The sequence below is a fragment of the Triticum aestivum genome, chromosome 3A (assembly GCF_018294505.1).
Source record: "Triticum aestivum cultivar Chinese Spring chromosome 3A, IWGSC CS RefSeq v2.1, whole genome shotgun sequence".
Taxonomy (NCBI): Eukaryota; Viridiplantae; Streptophyta; class Magnoliopsida; order Poales; family Poaceae; genus Triticum; species Triticum aestivum.
This window is the reverse complement of record NC_057800.1, coordinates 678555524-678574022: the sequence shown is the minus strand read 5'-3', so window position 1 is coordinate 678574022 and position 18499 is coordinate 678555524. Positions and strand designations below refer to the sequence as shown.

The window sequence follows — 18499 nt, the reverse complement described above, 5'->3', positions numbered from 1 at the left end:
TTTCTCAAGTGTAACTTGGCTAAGAGAATCATTAGTGGAACCAAGAGAACTACTAGAAGAAACAATATTGGATTTAACATGATCATTGTTACTACTAGAGGAAGAATATTTCTTGTTATTGTTACTAGACTTGACTTGAGGCATGTAAGTGGATAAGAGTAAACGCTTGGCAATGTAAGAAGAACTTTTCTTGCGGAGATCATCATTGATTGCCTTTAAAAACTCATGCTCTTGCTCAAGATTGAGCTTTTCAAAGCGTAACTTCTCATGAGCTCTTAAAAGTTCTCGATGATCTTCGAAGATGGTTTCATGAGCTAACTTAAGAGTGTTTAGTTCTTTAGTTAGAGCCTCAATCTTCTCCTTATCATTGTCATTCGTTTTATCTTGATTAGCATGATTAATTGACGTTTCATCATAGTATTCATCACTAGAGTTGTCAACAAGTAAATCATCATCACCTAACAAGTCATCTTCATCACTATTGAAATCGACATACTCGGGGTGTGTTACCTTAGGACCTTTAGCCATGAAGCATCTTCCAATTCCTTCATTTGGTGAGTCAAATATGTCGTAGGAGTTGGTTGACACAAGTGCTAGACCGGCAACACCTTCATATTGAGTATATTCGAAATCGGAGTGATAACTTCTCTCAGAGTGGTTGTCGGAGTCGGATCCGGATACCCATTCACCAACATGAGCTTGATGTCTTCGTTTTGTGTAGCTCCTTGATGACTTTTCCTTTCTTTGCGAATCCTTGCTTCTCCGTGACTATCTTCGTTCATAACGATCATCTCTACTCCTTCTCTCTCTTGATGGTGATTCTTCTCTTTTGCTTCTTATTTTTGGAGAATCTCTTCTTTTGTAGGGAGCCGTACACTCATTGGAATAGTGTCCGGGTCTTCCACAATTGTAGCAGTTTCACTCTCTACTAGAAGATCTTTTGTCATTGTAGGACCTTGACTTGGAGCTTCTATCTTTGCTTCTACTCTTGTAGAACTTGTTGAAGTTCTTCACCATTAAGCTCAATTCTTCATTGAAGGTTTGTTTCTCACTTGATGATGTGGGGGCTTCACATGAGGCTTTGTAAGCTCCACTTGATTTGTTGTGAAGTTCCTCTTTATCCTTGAGTGACATCTCATGAGCAACAATTCTTCCAATGACCTCCGTTGGCTTGAGATCTTTGTAATTTGGCATCATTTGGGTCAATGTGCACACGGTATCATATTTTCCATCCAAGGCTCTTAGGATCTTCTTGATGATGAATCTATCAGTCATCTCTTCACTCCCTAAGCCGGCAATCTCGTTTGTGATGAGAGCAAGCCTAGAGTACATTTCAGCGACACCTTCACCATCCTTCATTTTCAACTTGTCAAGTTGACTTTGAAGCACATCCACTTTGGATTCCTTGACGGAGTCGGTACCTTCGTGCATATCAATCAAAGTATCCCAAATTTCCTTTGCATTCTCAAGACGGCTGATTTTGTTGAATTCTTCAGGGCACAATCCGTTGAAGAGAATATCACAAGCTTGAGCGTTGTATTGCAGCATCTTCAACTCTTCCGCGATAGCTTCACGGTTTGGTTCTTTCCCATCAAAGAAGTCACCTTGCAAACCAACACACACAATAGCCCAAACGGCGGGGTTATGTCCAAGAATATGCATTTTCATCTTATGCTTCCAACTAGCAAAATTAGTGCCATCAAAGTAAGGACCTCTACGGTGATAATTTCCCTCGCTAGACGCCATACTCTCCTAGGTTGTGAAACCAAGGCTAAGACCACCAAAAGCTATGGAAATCAAAGCAAATGGAGACCAAAGCTCTGGTACCACTTGTAGGATCGAAAGTATGTCTAGAGGGGGGTGATTAGACTATTTGACCAATAAAAACTTAACCTTTTCCCAATTTTATAGTTTGGCAGATTTTAGCTACTTTTAGGACAATTCAAGCAATCATCACATAATTCAAGCAAGCATGCAAAGAGTATATAGGCAGTGGAAAGTAAAGCATGCAACTTGCAAGAATGTAAAGGGAAGGGTTTGGAGAATTCAAACGCAATTGGAGACACGGATGTTTTTGGCGTGGTTCAGATAGGTGGTGCTATCCTACATCCACATTGATGGAGACTTCAACCCACGAACGGTAACGGTTGCGTGAGTCCACGAAGGGCTCCACCCACGAAGGGTCCACGAAGAAGCAACCTTGTCTATCCCACCATGGCCATCGCCCACGAAGGACTTGCCTCACTAGCGGTAGATCTTCATGAAGTAGGCGATCTCCTTGCCCTTACAAACTCGTTGGTTCAACTCCACAATCTTGTCGGAGGCTCCCAAGTGACACCTAGCCAATCTAGGAGACACCACTCTCCAAGAAGTAACAAATGGTGTGTTGATGATGAACTCCTTGCTCTTGTGCTTCAAATGATAGTCTCCCCAACACTCAACTCTCTCTCACAGGATTTGGATTTGGTGGAAAGAAGATTTGAGTGGAAAGCAACTTGGGGAAGGCCAGAGATCAAGATTCATATGGTAGGAATGGAATATCTTGGCCTCAACACATGAGTAGGTGGTTCTCTCTCAGAACATATGAGTTGGAAGTGTAGATGTGTTCTGATGGCTCTCTCCACGAGTGAAGAGGAGGTGGAGGGGTATATATAGCCTCCACACAAAATCCAACCGTTACACACAATTTACCAATCTCGGTGGGACCGAATCAACAAACTCGGTCGGACCGATTTAGTAAACCTAGTGACCGTTAGTGATTTTCGGTGGGACTGACATGCAACTCGGTAGGACCGATATGGTTAGGGTTAGGGCATAACGTAATCTCGGTGAGACCGATTACACAAACTCGGTGAGACCGATTTGGTAATAAGCTAACGAGAGAGTTGGTCAGGTAAACTCGGTGGGACCGATTTGCTCTTTCGGTGAGACCGAAAAGTTACAAAAAGGAAACAGAGAGTTTACATTGCAATCTCGGTGGGACCGATCCGCTCTTTCGGTGAGACCGAAAAGTTACGAAAAGGAAATAGAGAAATTGCAATCCCATCTCGGTGAGACCGAGATCCCTATCGGTAGAACCGATTTGCTTACGGTTTGGCAGTGGCTATGACATATGAAACTCGGTGGCGCCGGGTTGAAACAATCGGTAGGGCCGAGTTTGGCTTTGGGTTTAGGTCAATGTGGATATGGGAAAGTAGCTGAGGGTTTTGGAGCATATCACTAAGCACATGAAGCAAGAGGCTCATTAAGCAACACCTCATCCCTCCTTGATAGTATTGGCTTTTCCTAAAGACTCAATGTGATCTTGGATCACTAAAATATAAAATGAAGAGTCTTGAGCTTTTGAGCTTGAGCCAATCCTTTGTCCTTAGTATTTTGAGGGTTCCACTTTCACCATCCATGCCATGCCAATCATTGAGCTTTCCTGAAATAATCATCTTGGAATAGCATTAGTTCAATGAGCTATATGTTGTTATGAATTACCAAAACCACCTAGGGATAGTTGCACTTTCAGGCGGCTGCCGTAGGGGTGGCGCCCCCACCTCTCCTGGTTACGTGAGATGGGGTGGGATGGGCGCTCAGCCCCTTAGTGGGCTGATGTGCCCTCTCCCCTTGGCCCAAGGCCCCCCAACGCTTGCCGGGGCCTCCGAAACCCCTTTCGGACACGCTCGTCATCACCTGGTACCCCCGAAACAATTCCGGACTCCAATACCCTTCGTCCAATATACCGATCTTCACCTCCGGACCATTTCGGAGCTCCTCGTCATGTCTAGGATCTCATCCGGGACTCCGAACAACCTTCGGTAACCACATACTATTTCCCATAACAACTCTAGCGTCACAACCTTAAGTGTGTAGACCCTACGGGTTCGGGAACCATGCAGACATGACCGAGACAACTCTCCGGCCAATAACCAATAGCGGGATCTAGATACCCATGATGGCTCCCACATGTTCCATGATGATCTCATCGGATGAACCACGATGTCGAGGATTCAATCAATCCAGTATACAATTCCCTTTGTCCAGCGGTATTGTACTTGCCCGAGATTCGATCGTCGGTATCCGATACCTTGTTCAATCTCGTTACCAGCAAGTCTCTTTACTCGTTCCGTAACACATCATCCCGTGATCAACTCCTTGGTCACATTGTGCACATTATGATGATGTCCTACCGAGTGGGCCTAGAGATACCTCTCCATCACACGGAGTGACAAATCCCTGTCTCGATTCATGCCAACCCAACAGACACTTTCGGAGATACCCGTAGTGCACCTTTATAGCCACCCAGTTACGTTGTGACGTTTGGTACACCCAAAGCATTCCTACGGTATCCGGGAGTTGCACAATCTCATGGTCTAAGGAAACGATACTTGACATTAGAAAAGCTCTAGCATACGAACTACACGATCTTTGTACTAGGCTTAGGATTGGGTCTTGTCCATCACATCATTCTCCTAACGATGTGATCCCATTATCAACGACATCCAATGTCCATGGTTAGGAAACCGTAACCATCTATTGATCAACGAGCTAGTCAACTAGAGGCTTACTAGGGACATGGTGTTGTCTATGTATCCACACATGTATCTGAGTTTCCTATCAATACAATTCTAGCTTGGATAATAAACGATTATCATGAACAAGGAAATATAATAATAACTAATTTGTTATTGCCTCTAGGGCATATTTCCAACACTTAATACATTAGATGCATGCTAGATACCGGTCAATGTGTGGAGTAATAGTAGTAGATGCAGGCAGGAGTCGGTCTACTAATCTTGGACGTAATGCCTATATAATGATCATTGCCTGGATATCGTCATAATTATTTGAAGTTCTATCAATTGCCCAACAGTAATTTGTTTACCCGCCGTATGCTATTTTTCTCGAAAGAAGCCACTAGTGAAATCTATGGCCCGGGGTCTCTTCTTTATCATATTTGCCTTCGAGATCTATTTTTATTTGCTTTTATTTCCAGATCTATTAATCCAAAATCCCAAAAATACCTTGCTGCAATTATTATTATTTATTTATTTTATTTCGCATTTCTGCTAGATCTATTCATCCAATCTACTACAAATTTATCTATCTTTTTCCCGGGAGGGATTGACAACCCCACTTACATGTCGGGTTGCAAGTATTTGTTGTTTGTGTGCAGGTACCGTTTACATAGTGTTGCGCGGTTCTCCTACTATTTCAATAACCTTGGTCTCATCACTGAGGGAAATACCTACCATAGATATGCTGCATCATCCCTTCCTCTATGGGGAAATACCGACGTTGTTCAAGCCGCATCAGTATCACTCCTTTTAAATTTTTTGCCTTGATGTTCATTTTTTCTATGAAAAAGGCACCTTAAGATAATGGACCACCTTTTTTATACTATGAAAATGTGGCCCAAGCTCCCAGACGTGTATGAACGACCATTTCAAGATCTCTGTGTGACATTCAACCCGAGTTTGTGGGTTCTAAGCATTTGTGTGTAGCAGTAAGGAAAAAATTCTACATCCATAACTTTCCAATCGAAAATATATAATGCCTCAAAAGTCCATATTTGAGGCATCCATGCATCACAAGAAGTGGTGGCCTTCCTCGGACTCGAGAACAGAGCTCAACTGCATGTGTACAAGTGTCCCAACTATAAACTGGCAGAATGCTTTAGGTGTGATCTTTCCAGCACGAGCAATACACCGCCTTGAAGTGTTAAAAAATATGTCATCAATATGTGTGGAAAGGAGAACATTGTTTGGATTGGAAAGAACAAAGTTACTCCATTGTAGCCTTAATAGATTGAACATCTACTCAGTTTCCCAAAGGACCGCCTTGAAGGGGAAGATAACTCATTCTTTCCAGCACAAGCAATCCACCGCCTTGAAGGAGAAGATAACTCATTCCAAGTACATACTATTTATTACCACTTGTTGACATAATTATTGAAGTATCCCCTTCTGTGTATTAATAGTTCATGCCACAAGAATAGCAGGATGTCCGAAATGTGATTGGCATTGGAATATTATGGCACGACACATAGGGATGTGAGGCTGGGCTAGTATTTTGTCTGCAGAAGCCTTTCATACTTGGCATAGAAAAACTGGAAGTGTTATCAACATTTACTTGGGAGTTATTCTCAATGACTCATCGTAAAGAGGTGAAATGTCAGTCACTTAGTTAGCATTAAGAAGTCAGTAGTACATAACAAGTGTTCTCTAATCTTAGTTTTTCTTATACTTTTGTTTATGATTTTGGACGAGAGATGTTAGAGAAGAATGAGAAGATCAACTCATTAGTAGATAATGAGTTTGTTTTGAAGATGAAGCTAATATAACTATTACAAGATGTGGTATTAGTCCTTTTAAAGTTGTTTCCTTGATGTTAATTTTTCTATGGAAAAGGCACCTTAAGATAATGGACCACCTTTTTGGTACTATGAAAAATGTGGCACATCCTCCCAGACGTGTATGGATGACCATTTCAAGATCTATGTATGACATTCAACCTCAGTTTGTGCGTTACTGCGTTCTAATCATTAGTGTGTAACAGCAAGGAAAAAAGGCTACATCCATAATTTTCCAACTGAGAACGGATCACCTCTTCTTCCTCGGTCTCTGAATGCCATATTTGAGGCATCCCCTCATTACAAGAAGCAGTGACCTTCTTGGGACTCGATAATGCAGTTGAACTGCTTGCGAACAAGTGTGGCAAGTGCAAAGCTGACAGAATGGTCCAGGTGTGATCTTTCCACCACGCGCAATGCACCGCCTCGAAGTGTTAAAAAATGGTCCATCAATTAGTGCAAAAAGGAGAATCTTGTCTGGGTTGGAAAGAACAAAGTCCCTCCATTGGAGACTCAAGAGACTATTTCCAAAAGGACCACACAAGGGGACGACAACCTAGTCAATTTGATATTGTTGCTTACCACCTATTGATATATTGATTGAAGTGTCCCTGTGTATGTTTAGTTCATGCCACAAGAATAGCAGGATGTCCAAAATGTGATTGTCATTGGAATATTATGCCACAACACATAGGGAGGTGAGGTCGGGCCAACATTTTGTCTGTAGAAGCCATTCATACTTGGCATAGAAAAATTGGAAGTGTTATAACCATTTACTAGGGAGTTATTCCCCGAGGTGTTGTCATAAAGAGCTAAAATGACAATCACTTAGTCGACATTAATAAGTCAGTAATACATAGCAAGGGTTCTCTAATCTTAGTTTTTCTTATACTTTTGTGCATGATTTTGGACGAGAGATGTGAGAGAAGGACGAGAAGATCAACTCATTAGTAGATAATGTTTTTTTGAAGATGAAGCTAATATGGCTACTACAATATGTGTTATTAGTCCTTCTAAAATTGTTGCCCTGATGATCATTTTTCTTCTCAAAGGCATCTTAAGATAATGCACCACATTTTTTCTACTATGTAAATGTGGCCAAAGCTCTAGACATTTATGGACGACCATTTCAAGATTTCTGTATGACATTCAACCTTAGTTTGTGGGTTCTAAGAATTTGTGTGTAGCAGCAATGAAAAGAGGCTACATCCATAATTTGCCAACTGAGAACAAATCACCTCTTCTTCCTCTGCCTCCAAAGGCCATATTTGAGGCATTCCCTCATTGCAAGAAGAGGTGGCCTTCCCGGGACTCTAGAACAGAGCTCAACTGCTTGTGAACAAGTGCAAAGCTGACAAAATGGTACAAGTGCGATCTATCTAGCACGAACAATCCACCACCTCAAGGTGTTCAAAAATATGTCATCAATCAGTGTAGGAAGGAGAATCTTCTCTGGATTGGTAAGAACAAAGTCACTCCATTGGAGCCTCAAGAGACTGAATATTTATTCCATTTCCCAAAGGACCACATAAGGGGATGACAACTCATTCCAAGTAGATATTGTTGCTTACCACTTTTTTGTATGTTTATTGAATCATCCCCTTGTGTACTAATAATTCAAGCCACAATAATAGCAGGATGTTTGAAATGTGATTGGCATCGGGATACTATGGCACGACTAGGGAGGTGAGGTTGGGCCTGTATTTTGTTTGGGGAATCCATTCATACTTTTATAGAAAAACTTTAAGTGTTAATTACATTTTCTTGGGAGTTATTCTCAAGGACTAGTCATAAAGAGGTGAAATGCAAGTCACTTAGTTGGCTTACAGAAGTTAGTAATATGTAACAAGTGTTCTCTAATCTTAGTTTTTGTTATACTATTTTACAGGATTTCAGACGAGGGGTGTCTGAGAAGGACGAGAAGATCAACTCATTAGTAGATAATGGGCTTTTTGAAGGTGAAGCTAATATGGCTATTATAAGATGTGGTATCAGTACTTTCAAAACTATTGCCCTGATGTTCATCTTTTCTATGGAAAAGGCACGTTAAGATAATTGACCACCTTTTTTCTACTATGAAAATGTGGTCCAAGCTCCCTGACGTGTATGGACGACCATTTCAAGATCTTTGTATGACATTCAACCTGAGTTTGTGGGTTCTAAGCAATTTTGTGCAACAACAAGGAAAAGAGGCTACATCCATAATTTGCCAATTTAGAATAGAGCACCTCTTATTCCTCTTCCTCCAAAGGCCATATTTGAGGCATTCCATCATTACAAGAAGCGTTAGCCTTCCTCGGACTCGAGAGCGCAGCTCAACTGCTTGCGAACAAGTGTGGCATGTGCAAAACTGACAGAATGGTTCAGGTGTAATCTTTCCAGCACAAGAAATCCACCACCTCAAAGTGTTATGTCATCAATCAGATTAGAAATGAGAGTCTTATCTGGATTGAAAAGAACCAAGTCAATCCATTGGAGCCTCAAGAGATTGAATGTCTACTCGGCTGACCAAAGGACCACACAAGGGGATGATAACTCATTCCAAGTTGATACCGTTGCTTACCACGTGTTTATATATTAATTGAAGTATCCCCATGTGTACTGATAATTCATGCCACAAGAATATCAGGATGTCCAAAATGTGATTGGCATCGAAATATTGTGGCATGAAACATAGAGAGGTGAGGATGGTCCAGCATTTTGTCTGCAGAAGCCATTCATACTTGGCATACAAAAACTCGAAGTGTTATAACCATTTACATGAGAGTTATTCTCAAGGAATTATCGTAAAGAGCTGAAATGTCAGTCACTTAGTTGGCATTAAGAAGTTAGTAATACATAGCAAGTGTTTTCTAATCTTAGTTTTTGTTATACGTGTGTGCATGATTTTGTATGAAAGATGTCAGAGAAAGACGAGAAGATCAACTCATTAGTAGATAATGGGCTTTTTTGAAGATGAAGCTAATATGGCCATTACTAGATGTGGTATCTGATACGTCTCCAACGTATCTATAATTTTTGACTGTTCCAAGATATTAAAGTATCATTTTTGGATGTTTTATACTCGTTTACTAGCAACTTTGTATCATTTTTGGGACTAACTTATTGACATATTGCCAAGTGCCAGTTTTTGTTTTCTGCTTGTTTTTTACTTTGCAGAATATCAATACCAAAGAAGCCCAAATGCCATGGAACTTTTTGGAGAAATTTTTCTGGACAAAAGACACCCAGGGAGCCAAAGAAGTGCACGGGAGGAGGCCCGTGGGGCCCACTAGGCACCAGGGCGTGCTAGAAGGCCTAGGCGTGCCCTGGTGGCCAGTGGGCACCACGGGAAGCTTCTGGAGCTACATCCACCTTTATAAATATTCTAAAATCCCCAAAAACCTAGGGGAGTCGAGGAACACTTTTCCAGCCACTGCAAGTTTCAGAACCACAAGATCCAATCTAGAGGCCTTTTCCGACACTCTGCCAGAGGGGGCAACGATCACAGAGTGGTCCTTCATCATCCTTGCTACCCCTCCGATGATGCCTGAGTAGTTTACCACAGACCTATAGGTGCGTAGGTAGTAGCTAGATGGCTTCTTCTCTCTTTTTGATCTTCAATACAATGTTCTCCTCGATGTTCTTGGAGATCTATTTGATGTAATGACTTTTTGCGGTGTGTTTGTTGGGATCCGATGAATTGTGAGTTTATGATCAGATCTATCCATGAATATTATTTGAGTCTTTGCTGAACTCTTTTATGCATGATCTTTATAGCCTCGTATTTCTTCTCCGAAACTTTGATTCGGTTTGGTTTGGCCAACTAGATTGATTTTTCCTGTAATGGGAAGAGGTGTTTTGTGATGGGTCCGATCTTGTGGTGTTCAATCTCAGTGACAGAAAGAGACATGACATGCATGTATCGTTGCTATTAAGGATAAAAAGATGGGGTATATTCCTACATGAATAGATCGTATCTACAGCATGTCATCGTTTTTATTGCATTATTCCGTTTTTCCATGAACTTAATACACTAGATGCATGCTGGATAGCGGTCGATGAGTAATAGTAGTAGGTGCAGGTAGGAGTCGGTCTACTAATCTTGGACGTGATGCCTATATACATGATCATTGCCTTGGATATCGTCATAATTATTTGCTTTTCTATCAATTGCCTAACAGTAATTTGTTTACCCATTGTATGCTATTTTCTCGAGAGAAGCCTCTAGTGAAATCTACGACCCCCGAGTCTATTTCTTATCATATTAAAACCAAAAGACCTTGCTGCACTTTTTCTTTATTTATTTTATTTTGTGTTTTAGTTAGATATATTTATCAAATCTCATACAATTTAATCTATCTCAATACCGAGGAGGGATTGACAACCCCTCTTACGCGTTGGGTTGCAAATTTTTGTTGTTTGTGTGCAGGTGCTGTTTACATAGTGTTGCTTGATTCTCCTACTAGATTGATAACCTTGGTTTCATACCTGAGGGAAATACTTACCGTTGTTGTGCTGCATCACCCCCTTCTCTTTGAGGTATTACCAACGTAGATACAAGCAATCACTATCTACATTTTAAAATTGTTGCCTTGATGTTCATTTTTCTATGGAAAGAGCACCTTGAGATAAAGGACCACCTTTGTTCTACTATGGAAATGTGGCTCGAGCTCCCGGACGTTTATGGATGACCATTTCAAGATTTATGTATGACATTCAACCTGAGTTTGTCAGTTTTAAGCATTTGTGTGCAGCAACAAGAAAAAGAAGCTACATCCATAATTTTCCAATTGAGAATAGATCACCTCTTCTACCTCCGCCTCCAAAGGCCATATTTGAGGCATTCCGTCATTACAAGAAGCGGTGTCCTTCCTGGGACTCGAGAAAACTGCTCAACTGCTTGCAAACAAGTGTGGCAAGTGCAAAGCTGACAAAATGGTTCTGATGTGATATTTCCGGCACGAGCAATCCACTGCCTCGAAGTGTTACAAAATATGCCATCAATCAATGTAGAGAGGAGAATCTTGTCTGGATTGGAAAGAACAAAGTCACTCCACTAGAGCCTCAAGAGATTGAATATCTACTCAGTTTCCCAAAGGACCACACAAGGGGATGACTACTCATTCCAAGTTGATACCGTTGCTTACCACTTGTTGATATATTAATTGAAGTATCCCCTTGTGTACTAATAGTTCATGCCACAACAATAGCAGGATATCCAAAATGTGATTGGCATCGGAGTATTATGGCACGACACATAGGGAGGTGAGGCCGCGCCAATATTTTCAATTTTATCAGTAGAAGCAATTCATACACATGGAAAAACTGTAAGTATTACAACTATTTACTTGGGAGTTATTCTCAAGGAATCCTCATAAAGAGACGAAATGCTAGTCATTTAGTTGGTATTAAGAAGTCAGTAATACATAACAATTGTTCTTTAATCTTAGTTTTTGTTATATTTTTGTGCAGGATTTTGTACGAGAGATGTTAGGGAAGGACGAAATGCTAGTCATTTAGTTGGTATTAAGAAGTCAGTAATATATAACAAGTGTTCTTTAATCTTAGTTTTTGTTATATTTTTGTGCAGGATTTTGTACGAGAGATATTAGGGAAGGACGAGAAGATCAAATCATTAGTAGATAATGGGCTTTTTGTGAAGATGGAGCTAATATGGCTATGACAAGATGTGGTATCAGTCATTTTAATTTTTTTCCTTAATGTTCATTTTTCTGTGGAAATGGCACCTTATGACACACACACACACACACACACACAATATTTATTTTAAATATTGCGTGTGTGTGTCTCTCTCTCCTTCTCTCTCTGTGTGTGTGTGTGTGTGTGTTTGTTAAAATATTCCTAGGTGCGGATGTTCATATCCCTATATTAGTTAATTCGATTAGTGCATCACTGGTTTTAGGAGAATTTAACTTATCAGGCCACCAGGTACTTTTTGGTTTGATGTACATTGGAATAAGAAAACGCTTCGCTCTTTTAGTTTGATGTAAGGACATTGCAATATGTGTACAATTGGCAGGTTAGAGGTAGATGCTTCGCTTCCTTTGGTGGGAGAAAGAAAGCAAGAATAATGGAAGAGAACAAGAAAAGGAGGAAGTTGTATGGAGGTACAACACAATGCAATTTGGATTGCAGCCATGATATACATATATGCCTTTCCCAAAACCAATGATTGGATTTAACCTGCCCAATTATACCCCACTCATAAATTAGAATGACCAGAATGATTCTTAAACAAGATATCGGACCATCTTTTTTCTACTATGAAAATGTCGCCCAAGCTCCCAGAGGTGTATGGACGACCATTTCAAGATCTTTGTATAACATTCTACCTAAGTTTGTGGATTCTAAGCATTTGTGTTCAACGGCAAGGAAAAGAAGCTACATCCATAATTTGCCAATTTAGAATAGAGCACCAAAGGCCATATTTGAGGCATTCCCTCATTACAGGAAGTGGTGGCCTTCGTGGGACTCGAGAATGTAGCTCAACTACTTGCGAACAAGTGTGGCAGTGCAGAGCTGACAAAAAGAATCAGGTGTGATCTTGCCAGCGCAGGCAATCCGTCGCCTCGAAGTGTTAAAAATATGCCATCAATCTGTGCAAAAAAGGATAATCTTTTCTCGGTTGGAAAGAACAAAATCACTCCATTGAAGCCTCAAGAGATTGACCATCTACTCATAGTTCATTCCACAAAAATAGCAGGATGTCCAACATTTGATTGACCGGTATTGAAATATTATGGCATGACACACACGGAGGTGAGGGTGGACCAGTATTTTCTCTGCATAAGCCAGTCATACTTGGCATAGAGGAAACATAAGTGTTATCAACATTTACTTGGGGGTTATTCTAAAGGTGGACTCGTAGAGAGCTGAAATGCCCCCTCTGGTCATGAAGTGTCATTCTCTCATTTTTCTCAGACAAGACATTCCAAGCCTATGAGATGAGCACCAATTGTCCTCAGCTGGCAGCATACTTCATTGAGGGAGTGCACAAAATGTTGGGTACACGCTGCATGTGCACTCTTCTCAATGGCGCCAGATCCATCTTCATATGGTACACATTTAATTGGAAGAAAATCAAAGAAATGGCGCATGATTGCAAACAGCAGCATTCCAAAAGAAGAAAACAAGTCACTATTAACACATCAAAATCATTGCATTAAACATTAGGTTTAGTTTCCAGACACATCTTGACTACGGGAATTAAAAATGCTACTACTAGAAAACTGGATTTGGTTACCACATTTCCAAACAGCAAGATATTTGAAGAATACGAGGTATACTCTATGTGCATTTTTTCGCGAATATGCAAAAGGCTTGCGTATCATTGCATTGATAGGGGGAGTGATAGCAGTTACAGGGGTAGTCTCACAAGCACGTACACAGGAGGGCGTGAGGGAGGACTACGGTGGCGCATACAAGGGAGAGGGGTGCGCACGGGCCCCAAGAGCAAACAAGCTACGGCATGGGGAGTAGGTTACTGAGCCCTTTGGCTCCGGCGGCGGACCAGCCGCGGGCGTCTTCCTTAATGTCGTTGACGAGGAGAGTGACCGAGGGCGCTGCAGCGTTGAAGACGCAGGCGTTCCGTGCCTTCCAGATGCGCCAGGCCATGAGGATGACCAACGAGGCGAGGCCGCGACACAGCGAGGTCGACGCGTGCTGCACCGCCAGGGAGAACTAGTCGCGAAAGTCTGAAGAAGAGTCCGGGAGCGGGGTGCCCGTGATGCGGTACCAAGAAAGGATCTCGTGCCAGGCCTGCCGGGAGAAGGTGCAGCCAGCAAGGAGATGCTCCATGGTCTCGAGCTCCCGATCACAGAGAAGGCAGAGCGGTGTGTGGGCGAGTCCACGGCGTGCAAGACGGTCGGCAGTCCAGCAACGTCCTTGGAAAGCAAGCTAGAGAAAGATCTTGACATGAAGCGGAGCCTAAGATTTCCAGGTGAGCTTCCAGGAGGGCTCGATCGTGGACCCAACGTAGAGGGCCTTGTAGCAGGATTTGGCGGAGTACACGCCATTCGAGGTCCAGCGCCAGGTGATGGTGTCTGGGTCGTCGGAGAGGGTGAACTGGCCGAGCCTAATCCAGAGGTGGAAGTATTGCATAAGAGCCTCTGGCCCAAGCGGGCTCAGGATGTCGTGGATCCAGGCGTAGGAGTCGAGGGCCGCAGCCACCGTGCGCGTTTTACGGCGCCGACGGGGCACCGCGGCGAGGACAAGAGGCGCCAGCTCGACAATGGAGGCACCATCAATCCAGTGATCCTGCCAGAAGATGCAGGATTTGCCGTCGCCAACATTCCAGGAGGTGGAAGCCCGAAAGATGGCCTGCACGGTCGGGCTGCTGGGGATGTGAAGGTGGGTCAACGGGCGGGTGGGGTCGGTCTTTTGCAGCCAAAGCCAGCGGGTCTGCAGGGCGTGAGCACAGCGCTGGAGATCGGGGATGCTGAGGCCGCCATAGGCGAGCGGTCGGCAGATCCTGCCCCAACTGACAAGGCAGTGCCCTTCGTTGGTAGTTTTACGGCCCTGCCAGAGGAAAGCGTGGATGAGGCGGTTGACCTGTCGCAGGATGGAGCCGTGCAATGACATGGCGATCAATATGTGGGTCGGCATTGCGCAAAAAACATGGCGGACGAGGGCCAGACGCTCGCCGCGGGAGAGCATGGACGCCCACCAAGGGGATAGCTTCTTCTCTAATCTCTCCACAAAGGGTTGCAAAGCGGAGGAAGGCACCTTGTGGATGGATAGCGGGAGGCCGAGGTACTTGACGGGGAACTCGCCAAGAGGGACGGAAATAGACCGGGGAGGGAGTCTCGGAGCTCGGGGTTGCACCGGATGGGAAGCGCGGCGCACTTGTCCAAATTGGTGTGGAGACCCGAGGCGGTGCCGAAGATCCGCAGGATGCAGCGGACCGCAGACAGGTCATGCTCGTCAAGGTGGCAGAACAGCACGACGTCATCGGCATAGAGCGAAAGGCTCGTGGACATGTGGCGATGGGTGAGCCGCTGAAGCAGCCCAAAGGGTGTGCATTTTTTTCAGTGGGGCAAAATCCAATATGCTGATAAGATTTCATATTTAAGGAAATACTACCAGCCTTGGACACATTTCAATAGAAGCAAGGTAGAATAGTACTAGCACAAGAAACTTCACAGCAATAGCAATTCTGTTTGGGAATTAACTATTATCTTTAAAACTGCTACTGAAATCTTTATGAGGAAAACGATAAAAAAAACTCGCCAAGAGGGACGGAAATAGACCGGGGAGGGAGTCTCGGAGCTCGGGGTTGCACCGGATGGGAAGCGCGGCGCACTTGTCCAAATTGGTGTGGAGACCCGAGGCGGTGCCGAAGATCCGCAGGATGCAGCGGACCGCAGAGAGGTCACGCTCGTCAGGGTGGCAGAACAGCACGACGTCATCGGCATAGAGCGAAAGGCTCGTGGACATGTGGCGATGGGTGAGCCGCTGAAGCAACCCAAAGGGTGTGCATTTTTTTCAGTGGGGCAAAATCCAATATGCTGATAAGATTTCATATTTAAGGAAATACTACCAGCCTTGGACACATTTCAATAGAAGCAAGGTAGAATAGTACTAGCACAAGAAACTTCACAGCAATAGCAATTCTGTTTGGGAATTAACTATTATCTTTAAAACTGCTACTGAAATCTTTATGAGGAAAACAATAAAAAAAACTACAGCCATTGATTAAATTGCATAAGATATTTAATAAACCCGTACATCCCTCTTAATCCCACCAAACCAGTATTCGCATGAAATTCCACATTTCATGGTACACAATCAGGCTTCAACACTTCCACCATGTGAATTGAATAAAATTAAACAAACATTGAGAAAGAAGTCACATTTCTCGTCATCGAGTGAGTTAACGAATGCTTACTGTTCCTAGAGTTAATGCTTGATCTATACCACTTAACCCATAGTCCAAATTATTAAGGAACTACATTTTACGTGCAAATTATTATTAAGGAACTATTTTTTACGTGCAAATTATTATTAAGGAACTAAGCAAAAGAGAACTATCCCCAAGAAAACTAGTATCACACCAAATTTTATCAGGCGCAGCAATGATAAAGAAAAAGAAAAAAGAAAAAGTTGTCAAGAATGGGATTTGAACCCACGCCCTTTCGGACCAGTACCTGAAACTGGCGCCTTAGACCAACTCGGCCATCTTGACGTTCGTGCGATTTAACGAAAGTAGGTTCTATTGTATTGAACTATTGCCCAAACACTCGAACTATCATACTCGTTTCCATTCCACTTTTGAGTTATTTGGTTCTGTAAAGTTGCTGAGAGATAATGCAAAACTGCACACATAATTTAGCACAGCCTTAGCCTCCTATAATCTCAAGGTGCCCTGTATGCTTCTCGAGCTTCATATTGCCAGGGCTTTTGACTCTGCCTACCTTTGAGTCTCTACAATGTTCGCTGGACCAGCTGTCGGTCGTTGGAAACGAGATGGCATGTCCCATCTTGAATTTCCCTATCCTCTACATTGGCCTCCCCCTCTCTGTCCAAAAGGTACCCGTGTCTGCCTGTTTCCACTAGTCGACGGGCTTGAGAAGCTGTCACTTGGCGGGCTTCCATACTGTCGAAGGGGGCGCACAAGCTCTGGCCACTCTTCGCTTGGTGGGCTTGGAGCCCGTGACCTCGAGCATAATGGTGTCACCCTGCTCGTTCAATGGCCATGGCTTCAAAAGACTAATCCAACTTGCCCCCTCAAGGGACCTCCATCTCTCCTACGGCTCAGAGGTCATGGTCGTCTTCCGCGCCTCCACCGTGTGGCATGTTGGGGATGTGAGCTCTTTTCAGTTCTAGAGCGATCCGAGATCCACGCCGCTCCTCTATGCCTTCGTCTCACATTTTCACCGCAATCTCTGCTCGACCCTCGAAGGTTTGCATCGTTGTTCGTGGGTCCAAGACATTGTGGGCTTCCTTTGGGTTGGCCGGAAAGAAGCCCACAGTGGCCATTGCTTGGTCAACTCGCAGAGAGTGTGTCGGCCACTTTCGCTCGATGGGCTTGGAGTCTGTGATCTCTAGCGTACTATTGTTCTCTTCCGCGTTCAATGGCTATGGCTTCAAAAGGCTGACTCCACTCATCCCTGGTAGCACCTCCATCTCCCATGCGTCTAGGAGGTCCTGGCCGTCTGCCGGGCATTCGCCGTGTGGCATGCTGGGGACGGGAGCTCTTATCAGTTCTAGACCCGATTCCAGGATCGACGGCGAGTTGTCATGCCCTACTCTGGATTGGGATCGGTTTGGTAGCTAGGGTTCATCGCAAATCTCAGGAAAGGGAAAGTGTACCACGAGAGAACCAGGTATATTCGCTATAACAGGAATTGCTGTGTTTGAGTTGTTTCTTCGAAGATTGATGCACAAGGCTGCTCGTTTATTTAGCTCAGCCGAAAACGGTAAGAAGGTAAACAATCCGACAAGGTGAAATGGAACAGTTGAAGTAAATAACGCTCCGGGAGTGGGCAAGCGTAGTGAGCCGTTGGATACTGTCGCGAGCTTCAATCTTGATCGTCTGTTAACTGAAAATTGGAATACTGGTAACTGAAGGTGTTGTTGAGGCACTGGGACAGAGTATGGTCAGACAATACCCCCTCCTGAAAATTAATTGGAATACTGGTAACTGAAGGTGTTGTCGAGGCACTGGGACAGAGATGGTCAGACAACGCCCCCTCCTGAAAACGAATTTGGCCTCAGGGAGTTACCGGAAGACTGGGAGTGCCAACGTTCTCAGGAAAAGGAGCTTGTAAGCAACATTACCGACACGAGCAATGATACAGAATGGGCTATAATACTTGCTCTAGAGTTTGATACGAGTGTGAATCACGAAAGCGTTTAGGCGATACGGTCTCATCTTGAGGTAAACAATGTCGCCAACCACAAAACCGTGCTCCACTCCCTTCGCTGTCTGCACACCTTCTCATACGAGCTTGGGCTGCAACTAGATTTGCTTTCAGCTTCTGCATCATCGCTTGTCTGACAGTGAGGAATTCCTCGGCTTCACTAACAAGAGCGCCTGGCATGCTAAATTCAGAGTGCTGGAGGTGGGTAACCATACATCGACTCAAATGGTGTTTTCTTCAAAGAAAAATGGAAACAGGTGTTATACCAGTACTCAACCAGTGCTAAGTGAGATGTCCA

The 18499-nt window shown here is 43.6% G+C and overlaps 1 non-coding gene across 1 annotated transcript; it reads right to left on the bottom strand.

Moving 5' to 3' along the window:
- Window positions 1–16442: 16442 nt before the first annotated feature.
- Window positions 16443–16523, bottom strand: TRNAL-CAG (transfer RNA leucine (anticodon CAG)). Its single transcript has one exon. It is a non-coding gene; the product is annotated as a tRNA-Leu (tRNA).
- Between the last annotated feature and the right edge of the window lie 1976 nt (window positions 16524–18499).